Below are 9,473 nucleotides of genomic sequence, written 5' to 3' on the forward strand. Positions count from 1 at the left end.
TTTTTTTTTTTTTTTTTTTTTTTTTTTTTTTTTTTTTTCCCCAGGACATTCTACATCTTGTGAATATTAATACCAAAAATGTCATTGAAAAAATTTATGAGTCATTTTGTTTTCTAGAATGGTGCATACTATCATCTTCAAGACCATGGTTAGCTCCAGAAGTAATTCATTATGGGTCCACTCGTATGCATTAGGTGCACCTATATTTTATATAGCAAATGTCTTAATTTATGGCTAAAGTGAGTCAACTGTTTTCCTAACTACCTTACTGGATGACATTGTGCATTTAAACACATATTTAATTTCAAGAACATCTTAATTCTATTAAGCATGTGCTTACCTTTTATTAACTTTAAACCAAGCTCTTCAAGTGGTTATAACTTCTTGAAATATTTACAAGGTTTCAGCAAAATCCCATTGAAGTAAGTGAGCACCTCCAAGAAACAAGCCTCCAAATATCAACTTTCAACTTAAAATAAATAAATAAATAAATAAATAAAATATTCAATCTAATTGCACTTTAGTTTATGCCAGGCACATAGTCCACTTGTGAACAGCACCATGAAACTTCACGGTGCCCAAAAAGTTGTAGATTGTAACATTTTGACTTATGCATAATTTGACAAGTCAGTGTACTTTGTGGCATTAAAACTTTTGGAGTAACAGGTGGAGACAGCAATTTTTGAGCTTTTTATCATTTCAGCTACCATTGTTTGACATATTTTTTTTAAACTTGAAGGCTGTTTGGAAAAAAAGGTACTCAAGCACCAGATTTTGGGAACAAATTAATAAAATATTTCTTCAGAAATTTTGTGCTGTTGTAGGAACGCAAGTCTTCTGCTTGCTAACAGCAGTGGAATTAAGTGTCCTGTTCACATTTCTCCATTCTTTTGAGAAATCTGGGACAATTTTTGAAATCACTGCAGCATGCACTGAGGAACATCTGTCAGCTGAAGCATCAGCACAATCAGTTTAACTACCTGCATTGAAATGAAAGCGCCAACAAAATAACACTGCTTGAAAGTATTAAATATATGTTAATATATTCCTAGGCTATGGTACTTCAAGTTATACAGTCTAATCCTCTGAAATATTCTGGAAAGTAATGCAAAAAAAAAAAAAAAGAAAAAAAAATCATATGTAAAGAAAATTTCCTGGAAAACACATCTTTAAGGTGGGTGAGTTTCTCATTCCTTCTATACGTTGTATTTATTTTCATTTGCATAAAATAAAGGTTAAGGGCAAATAATAATGGTACATTTGCACATTTTTTGTTGCCAAAGCTAATTTCTATGGTAAAAATGGAGTAGCAGGGGCCAGGGGCTTCCTGAGGGTTGGGAGCTGTGAGGGGACCCCTTAAGGCTGTAGAAGGGGTCCATCCCACTACCCCAGACCAGGAACAGAGCAGCTGGGAGACACTAGGGGCAGTTCCAGCCCTGGGCACTGGGTAGCTCTTTGGGGATGGAGATGGACTGTTTGTAAAAAGCAACAAGAGTCCCATTTTCTAGAAAAAGGACAGAAAGATTTAATCTGATTTAATGTCCCAGACCACACAGGCAGGTGGAGTGGATCCTCGAGCTGAAGGCAGGTCTTCCAGGGTCCCAAACCTTAATCAGAGCATAACTCCCACAAGACAGCTTCTGGCTAGCACACATTACCAGAGATACCACAGGTCAGGAACTTCCTCAGCAACCATTCTGTGAAGAAAAACTTGCTGTCTGCAAATAGATTTTCTCCACCCCATTTTTGAAAAGATAAAGTGTATTCAATTCCAGAAAGACTATTAACCTGTTAGAAAAATGTAGCTCTGTAGAAGTACAAAGCTATTCCAGCGTCTATGCATTGAGACTGTTTAAGCTTTGACAGTTCAATGTGAACAGCATTTGTTATAAAAATTATAGTACTTTAAGATTGTTTAAAAAGATATGCTAGTTGGCAATTTGAGATGGGAATTCAGTGATATGCCAGCAATCCTGATAACTAATCTGATCCTCATAGACTGAACTGTTACATTTATTTAGACTCAAGGGAAAGAAACTGACTAATAGGTTAAGAGATTCTTCCAAAAAGTAGGGTGCCAGAGAACCATAAATGTTAATCCAGATACATTAAAAGAGCTTTGAAAACTTAAAATTAAAAAATTTAATCTTAAAAACTAAAATTTAAAAATCCCTTGTCCACTGAAGAGAGTGAAAGGAAGCTACAGGGTTGTTAATATTCAATATGCTCAGGGTACTCCAAAAACATAGTTCCATGTACTCTGCAACTAATAGTTTCATTAAAATTGTTGTATTGGAAAAATATTCCCATTGGTTCAACTGTTCATTAATCCAGTTTCTGATAGTCAGTGGAAACTAAACTGGCGTGACTGAAATTGTAACTGAGCTGTGTGTTCATCAATATTGGAAATCAGGTCTGAAATGTTTCTCCATCAGTGCCAAAATATACAAGGACCACATGAGAGTGCTGTAAAAGCTGCACTGATTCTGGATACTATCTGATGGGTCCTTACTTGTTCTTTTATTACTGTGAAAGGAAAGCAAGCAAACTGAGAGCACAGGCTAAGTTAGCTGAGGTGAGAAGCATGTATATCCAGATAGTCCTCATATTTGTTAAGATCAAAATTGGAATGTGGGATAGCTGGTGCCTACTAGTGACCACTCATGACAAGATTGTGACAAGTGACTGTAGATTTTGAATGTTTTAGTTATCTTTTTATATTATATGTTGTGTAAGAGTGATTCTCTCCCCTTTTGTTCCCATGCTCCTCATTCCCCTTTGCTCTCTGTTCCCTTCTTCTATTTGCAAACTTCCTGAATGTGTTTCATGATACAAGAGAGTGTGTGTCTCAAATCACAAAGCATGTTGATTTGGGATTGGATAACATTACTAGTTGGCAAGGCATGTTGCCTCAGCGGAATGGAACAGAACTTCCAACAAGTGATTATTAAGCAGCTCTGAAAATAAAACACCACTATATACACTTCTAAGTGTAGAAATAGGTGGGTAAAATCAAAGTAATGGTGAAGTATTCTTGGTTTTAGTTTGACTGCCTCAGTATTTAAATATATGTATTTGACAAAAGCCTGACCTATGATTTTTACCTCTGGTGCCCATACATACAGTGCCAGGGCATAGAAATTGCTTCTCTTAAGGTACCTCAGGCAGACTGGGGCCGTCTCTGTTCTGTGGGGGCTATCCAAACTACAGAGTCACTTCAGCATATTAAAATGTAACTTAGATAACTTAGCCTAGCCTAGAAGTAGCCAAAGGGGGGGAAAAAAACAAAACAAACAAACAAACAAAACAAAACAAAACAAAAACCAACAAAAAAAACCCCAAACCAATACACCAGTAGAAGTGACATCCTCCTCAGCCTAGCAGTTGAAGGCAAAGCATGAACCATGAAATGGAAGGGGAACCTGAATAATATATTCAAACATAATTTAGTTCCATGCTTTTAAATGAAAACAATTTGCAAGTAATTATAGCAGGTTTTTTTCTCCAGCAATTTTTAAATGCTGAGTGAATGCTTTGTCTGTGCTACCTACTCCAAACAAGAATTACTTTAAGTAATTCCTGTGCCTTGTGTTAGACAGGCAACAGAACAGACCAAGTGGGTCCTCTATAGTATATAACTCAGCCTAATTCCCTTCCTGAAAGGAGGAGTGACTTTGAATAGACAAGAAAATGCTATAGAGAAACAAAAACATTTAAGATAACTTGCTCCATCAATTACAGGCTAATGGAAACGTTCTCACCTGTTACTGTAACCAAAATGGACTATATGATTGTCTATAGGGGTGAGTACAGACAGAGAAGAGCCTACTCCTCCCACAAGGAATAAACCAAAGTGAGATTTGCTCTGAAAATTGTGCTTTATGAGCAGAGCTGAGTTAATAAGCTTCCTCTATAGGCAGGCTATACGAGTTGTGCATCTGGCAATGACTGCCAGGTAAAATTTAGTTCTTATCTACATCCTTAAAAGTTACATTATACATCTATGAGAAGGTTTATATCCCAAACTATAAGAAAGATGAAGTGAAAAAGAGTGCTTTTTCACTGGTTATGTCTCCAGTCTGTCCTTGCCCCTGAAAGTATTCACAAGTTTGAATTAGTTCTGTGAATTAGTTAGCATTTCAGAAATAGTCTGTGATATTCAAAAAAACCTCAGTCACCATAGCTTTATATCTGATATATAAACCGAATTTCAGCTATATAGAGAAAGAAAATTCAATTTCTGGGAGGACTTTCCTCTTTTACTTTTTTCACTACAACTTGGAATAAAACAAAAATATTTCAAATTTCTGTGGGAAAAGGCATGTAGCTGTACCACCCAAAAACTTAGCAGATCTCAAGAAAGTCCTTTCTTGAAGCCCAAGTTCCTCCGTAGTCTCTTGGACAGTAAAACATTAATTTACAAGAGATTTTGAAACCCTGTAGGATTTACTATAAAGTTCTGTGAAACTGAATGCATTCTGATTTGCTGAATTGACAAATGCAAAAAGGAAGAGTGGTACTTGCTTCTTTAAATGACAAAAGACGGCTACTGAAGTCAATAGAAAGACTTGAAAAGATTGTCTATAAATGTTTGTAACATGTGGCTTTAGTATTTGTAAATTCCTGCTGTGGGTCTTTGTTTTTAACTATATCCAGGAGGCAAAATATTAACATAGAAATAAATTAGATAAAGACATTATTGGGTAATTTCCATTCAAATTACATGGAACTCTGATTGCCCCCAGAATATGCGTCTGGTGAGAAAAAAAAAATAACCCTAATTTATAAGTTTAAGACTGCAAGTCCAACAAATTGCAGTGATTCATTACAAAGCTAGATGTGTTCTTCAACTTAAAAGCTCCTATAATTTATTAAAGGAATCATTAACTTGATTTTTTTCCCCACATATGTCAAGAGAATAAAACAAAATTTCTAATCTGTACTGATGTTTTAGATAAAACAGCCACAGCACACAGACTCAGTGGCTTTGTTCACCCTGGAATTCCTGTAGAAAAACCCTGAGCAGAAAAAAATGTTACACTTATTCCTTACTTCTTTTTTTTTTTTTTTCTTTTTTTTTTTCAGGAGAGAGTGGGGTTGGATTTGGGGTGGGGGAGGAGAGTTGAGAAGCTTGTTGTTAGTTGGTTGTCTTTTTTCCCTTTCCCCTACTCACATGGAGATTAGTAATTTTATCCAGCACTGAATCACTGAACAGGAGTTGAACCTTACAGTCCATAGCAATAAATAAATAAAAAAATGTAAACAGAGGTAGTAAAAACTAGTTTCACTATTTTGTGAAGCTTCATGCTACACCAGGAGCATAAGTAAATATAATTTTGGTGTCCTTATCTCCATATTACACACAAGTTGAGGGTTTGTCAATATTCTTCTAGGTTCTTTTGAACATTTATCAGTCAGCATTGGCAGCTGTGACAGGATGACTGCTCACTGAATACCAAATGTAGCAACACAAAGCTGTCATTCTTCAACAGGTTATTACTTTGAAATGATTATTATTTGAGATAAGTTTTCTACATATATTTAAGTCCGACTTTCTACCATCTCTGAGTTCTAGGAGGATGTAAAATGCTTTGATGCAAATTATATCTGTAAGCAGTACATATAATATTAATACTTCTGTATAAGTGGATCTTTGTATTGAAAAGGAATTTGATTATTCCCCAATATATCAAGGTATTATATATATTACTCTTCATACTAATGCTTATTATTAATAAACTGTAAGTATTTTGAATGGAAACTCCTGAAGAATGTAATGATGTTCTTGGATTAACATATAATTTTTTACATATTTATAAAAAATCCAATACGACTTCTATTAAACAGAAAACCTGCACCACACTGAATGCATTGAATGTCAAGGTTAAAGGAGAATAATTTCTCCAGAACTTGGAAATGCTTACTTTACAATAACTTAGATGCTGAATGAGGGTGCAATAGGAAGAAAAACGCTTATGCTACAGAATTGCAGATGTGCATTTAGAATAGAACTGTTTCCATACCAGTATACATTAGTGGATCTGAAGTGGTCTTTGTTTCTGTGAATTCTCTACTGCTGAGGGTGAATAAAAATAACTGAAAAGCTAGAGATAGACTGTGTTTGCTTTAAAGAAAACCCTGATCTCATTAAAAGGTTTTCTAATCAACCCATGGCAAATAAAATGTAATGATGGTATATATGCAGTGCAGAAAGTAGCTATTAAAAACAGTGGACTGGTTTTGTTGATTAGAAGATACACTTTCATAGCATATCTTGAAGCCACAGTTCCATCAACCAGATACAAAAAGATTATTTAAATAATTAAGTTAATTTGTGAAGATGCTGGAACTGTTTCTTACATACTTTAGTTTTCTTTTTCTTTTTTTTTTCCTGATTGAAATAATGTACTTTAAGGGTAATAATGGAGATAATCCAGATCTTTTTCACTTACAAAAAAAATGTGTTTATAAAATTAAAAATTGTGATTTCAAAGTCTGAGAAATAAATTACTAAAGGTTTCTAGGGATTGGAGCAAACTCATCTTTTAATATATATAGAAACAGTACAGACTATAAAATGTTCTGTATAGCTTACGGCATTCTTTTATTTGCTATACCTTCTATAATATTTGTCTAATTTAACAAATGATAATCATAATATTTCTTTTCTATTTTGGTCAATATTTCAAAAATATTTCAGTTGCTTTTTCCATCAGTATTGGTTTTATTCCTGCATTTTTTAGTCTCATTACTATTTGTTTGGTTAAAATTGTTATTTTTATGTTTCTTAGTTAGGTAAAAGCTACCCTTATATACATTTTTCATGAGTATTCATGAGTCTGGAACTCTATCAAATGGATACGGGGGAAAAAAAAAAAACAAACCAAAAAAACCCCACAAAGGGATGCATATACATTCAAAGCAGATTCACTAATAATATGAATAAACACCCCTGGGAATAACTTTATAACATTTACTCAACTCTAGTCTTGTTTAATTACTTCTTGGAAACTATAAACTTAAATCTGTTGTCTCACTTAATTAAGCTTTTTCTTTTTAATCCAGTTTGCATTTTATTGGTTATTTCCAGACCTCTATTGATAAAATGGCAGAAGTTTAATTATTTCTTGATTTGCATGTAAAAACATCATCATTAATGACATTACAAAAAGGAAAACAGCTCACTCTTTAAAGTAACAAAGGTTTTGTAGCCCAATCTTTAAAAAAGTAATCCTGCATCTGCTTTGTTTTATCCTGTTTAGAATCTTTGTGCTTCCTAACTGATATGCCATTTTATATGCTAGCAATTAAGAGGAAAAACAGGGCTGATTGAAAACATTGATTTTGGATTAAAAACAATTAATTCCTCCAACTGTGAGCTGAGTGTTCATATTGTTTGTTGTTTATAGCTATTCAAGAATCTGATGAGTCATTTATGCAAATATCTGTGTATCTTCAAGAGTTCAGAGGATCTTAGAATGGGTAATTAATTGTGCTAAACTTCTTATTTGAAATGGATTATTCATTATTTTCCCACTTAAAACTACTCTTTTTGTCATCGTAGGGCATAGGAATAATAGTCATGGAATAGCACTTTTCTTAGATACACAGACTGTAAAAACTGCACATGGACTTTAACCAAAGAGAGCACAGTCTAAATGTAAGCTGAAGGGGCATGTGCAGACCAGCGGGGGACAAAGAGAACATGAAGATTATTAAGAAACGTCATTGACATATCATCAGAGAGTTATTTGCAAGCTTTTCATTAGGTTTTGCATTGAAGGGAAAGAATTTCGAAAGATGAAAAGTGGTTAGTCCTTCCACTTCTCAGGATACAGTCTCTCAAGTGATAAGTACTTGAAATTTAACACATGATCAATAGAGACAGGCATAAGCAGAAGTGGGAGCCAGTAATGAGTGAAAGGTGATAAGATGTAGGGAGGGACATAGCTGTGAAGGGCTTTGAAAGTGAAGAAAGAAGCTTATGCTTGATTCACTGGAAAGGGGCAAGCAGCAAAAAGAGAGCAGGTGGTATCAAAGCTTAGAAAATGGTCTTCACAGAAACATTAAGAGTGGGACAAAGTTGTATTTATCAGACAACTGAGGTGACAAAAGCCTGAGTGTGATAGCTGCATCTGAGTTCTGAAGCCCTGGCTCTTAAGGAGACAAGGGATATCTAAATTATATCTCTTGCAAGGCAAAGAAGGAAGGAAATATAAAGGCTTGGGGAAAATATCTCGGGGGTAGGGGTGAAGGTTTGTGTTTTTTTTGTTGTTCTTTGTTCTGTTCTTTTAGCTGATCCAGAGCAATTTATTTTAGATTAATTCTGTAAAATAAATTCCTGAATTAAAATCAACTTTTTTTTTTTTTTTTTCTGGTACTTAAATTGCATTAAATATAGACAGAAAGAAAGAAAAAGCTCATTATCAAAGATTAGCTTTGAAGTATGGGGCTATGACAAAGGTACTGTAGTGGATGAAAGCCAGCTATATTCAAGGCTTAATAATTCAATGTTTCTCTCCAAGGCACTCTCTAAAGATGTATCAATCAAAATAAAAGTGTATTTAGAAATAGGGTACATATGCAGAGCAAAAGACCATGAAAGCAGTCTGAATATAGAAAAGCTGGGAAAACTGTCCAACTCACTTAAACAGAAGCTCTCATTAAACATTTGCTGAATGTGTGTATCTAATCTTATGGGCAGTGTAAGATGACAATATGTAGTCTTTGTCTTTGTTTTGCCTTTTTAATTTTTACTTTTTTTCCTGAAGGATTAGGAGATGGGAAAGTAATAACAGTTTAACATTGACATGAAAGAACTACATTGCATAAGGTTGAAGGTTTCACCGTGTTCAGTAGGTACTCTGGGGCTCAATTTCAAGGCAATTAGGGTGTACAGTGATCACAGTTCACCTTATTTTTCCATTTACTGGAAAAGAGCATCTTTATTTCTCCTCTAAGTCTCTGAGCTGAATAGCGTGGATGATGATGTTCCATCAGACTGTACTGATAAAGTCATGAGGTACTGGGAATATTGTAGCTGAACTGAAGGCTGTCTCACACTAATAATTTTCCTTTTCCAAAACATTTTAAAACAAGAACAAAGCACTACTGATATACTTTCTAGGCTAAGTTCTGCAAAGCTATTGAATAGGAACAGACAGACAGTAATTTTTTTCCCAAGTCCAAGTCTATAATTATATTTCTAATGAAGGGCTGTGGATGCTGAGAATTTCTGCAAACCAGACTCTTTGTTCTAAATATCAAAACTGTTCAACCCAGAATTTTCTGTACTGAAACCCTTTCCTGTCTGTCCTGCAATCAGAAAGATCATAACAAACTCTCTGTGGTTTGCTTATTCTCTACCAGCCTCCTGCTTTTACACTTTTTTCCCCTAGTCTCATTTTTTTCTCCTTTGTTTGATAGTGCTATTCTTGGTGGAAGGTCCATTCAGACATTCTCCTAAGTATACT

The sequence above is a fragment of the Athene cunicularia genome, assembly GCF_003259725.1.
Source record: "Athene cunicularia isolate RWA chromosome 2 unlocalized genomic scaffold, athCun1 chr2_part1, whole genome shotgun sequence".
Lineage (NCBI taxonomy): Eukaryota > Metazoa > Chordata > Aves > Strigiformes > Strigidae > Athene > Athene cunicularia.